The following is a 2,293-nucleotide window of genomic DNA, read 5'->3' on the forward strand; positions in this document are numbered from 1 at the left end:
GGGGGGCTGTTGCCGGTGCGCGGCCGGGCGCGGTACTGCAGCGGAGGGCACCCGTCCACATACACACACACACACACATACACACACATACACACACACACACACACATACACACACATACACACACATACACACACATACACACATACACACACATACACACATACACACACATACACACACAAACACACATACACACACACACATACATACACATAAACACACATTCACACACATACACACACATACACACACAGACACACATACACACACACACACATACACACACACACATACATACACATAAACACACATACACACACATACACACACATACACACACATACACACACAAACGCACACGCACACACCCAAACACGCACACACCCAAGCCGTCCCCGCAGCCCCGGCGGCTCCGCCGCGGCAGCCCAAGGCGGGCGGGCTGGAGCCCGGAGACAGAGAGAGATCCGCGCTCCGGGACAGGGGGCTACCCGTCGTCAACCCCCGGAGGCTTCGGCTTCCGAGCCCGGGGGCGCTGTCGAGGCGGAGAGGGTGGAAGAGAAGCTGCAAAATGCAGCCCTCCTCCGGCCCAGCTCGGTTTCAAACAAGAGACTTAAGTTACCGCAAGTAACCCCGGGTCACTCAGCTCTGAAGATGTTTCTTGTTTTATCGGCTGTTCTGGTAACTGAGCGATGGAGCCACGCAAACTTAAGAGGTTTTTCCTTCTTTCCTGGCAACTGGCTTAGCTCCCATATGGTCTGATGGGTTCAACAGCGCCGGTCCCCATACCTCAACAGCAGTTTTGGCCTCTGAAAATAGGAAAAGACACAGTCACATCTACTGTTCGCCTCCAGACCATTACTTTTTTAGGTGTCAGCAAAGGACCATTAGGAGAGCAAGGGTGGAGCACTTCTGAGCAGTCATTTTTTTACTTACCTGAATCTAATCTGGGAGGCAAGCATGTTGCAAGAACTACAAAATATTGCATGTGTCATTTTCTGCACTTTGAACTTGGACAACTTAAGAACAATTCTGTTTTAGAAAGCAGCATGACAGTGTCTTAAGACTACCACACTGCCTTCTGTAATGCATTTCAAAAGTGACACACATTTTGAGCTGCTAGGATTATACCACCACCAAAATGCTCACTGAAAGGTATTTAGTGCATAATCTACTCTTAGCAGTCAAACATCTGTCTAGGCAGTGTTATATCTATGTCTTTATGTTAAAAGGTGCAGGAAGTTGATCTTTGTCATCTTTCTAATTTTTCAGTGCTGAGTTACATGCCACAGGGAAGCATTTTGCTCACCTTGCCACTGTCATTTTCTCTCCTCCAAGTGGGAGCGTCTAGGCAGGGACTTCTAGTCCCCAGGCACCTGTTGAGTCCCCATGGCTACTTCTGAGCTACTCAGGGCTTTTTCCTGCATGGTGTGGGCTGCTCCCACACTTCTGAGCCTCCTCAGAAGTGGCGGTGGCCACGGAAGAAAAGGATGTTCCAGAGGCTTTCTACCTTTCATCTTTCAAAACAGTGATGTATTGCCAAGGAATCATGCAGGGGTTTGTGTTGTTACAGACAGGTTGCAGCAGTCACATTATGCAGGTCTGCGAAATGAAATAGTGCAAGCCACAGGTGGGGAATTTATCTCCATTGCAACTCATAACTCATAGTTCCTTCTATGTCAACAGAGCCAGGTGATTAAGTATGCTGTAGGATGATAAGTCTGGGCGGACCTGAGCAAGAGCTTACACTACTATGTCAACCTGTTTGGCACCAGGAGCATAGAGCAGGTTGAGGTGCATAAGCAGCAGGAGTAATTTTCTTGGTAGGACAGAAGACAAGACTGATGGGAGCAGAGGATGGCGCTGGAGAAATCCCTGAGGCAGGAGGGAAGGAGATGATCTGGACTGAAAAATTGCAGAACAAAAATTTTGAAGGAGATGAATGGTGCTATCACTAGCTGGAGAGAGAGAGTGCAACCAGGCTCAGGCTTAAATTGGAAGACGGAAGAGCAGTGCCCAGTGAATTGAAATTAGAGGAGAGAGGCTACACAGTGGGTGTGTAATTGTGGGAACAGGAGAGAGAAAGAGCATGTGCTCAGGACAAACTCACAGCACTGTTAGGGGCAGGAGGTCAGATATTGCTGAAAGAGATTAATGGAATAAAAAACTGGAGAGAACAAAGGACAATTTCCAGATAAGCTCAGAGATGACATCCAAAAGTCAACTTAGGTATCCACACATTTGAGAGCTTGATAACATAAGTCCACTCCTTTGAGATGCTGCCTGGCTCATG

Source organism: Corvus kubaryi, unplaced genomic scaffold (assembly GCF_017639235.1).
Source record: "Corvus kubaryi isolate FWS band 111438036 unplaced genomic scaffold, C.kubaryi_AGA036_p1.0 129, whole genome shotgun sequence".
NCBI lineage: Eukaryota > Metazoa > Chordata > Aves > Passeriformes > Corvidae > Corvus > Corvus kubaryi.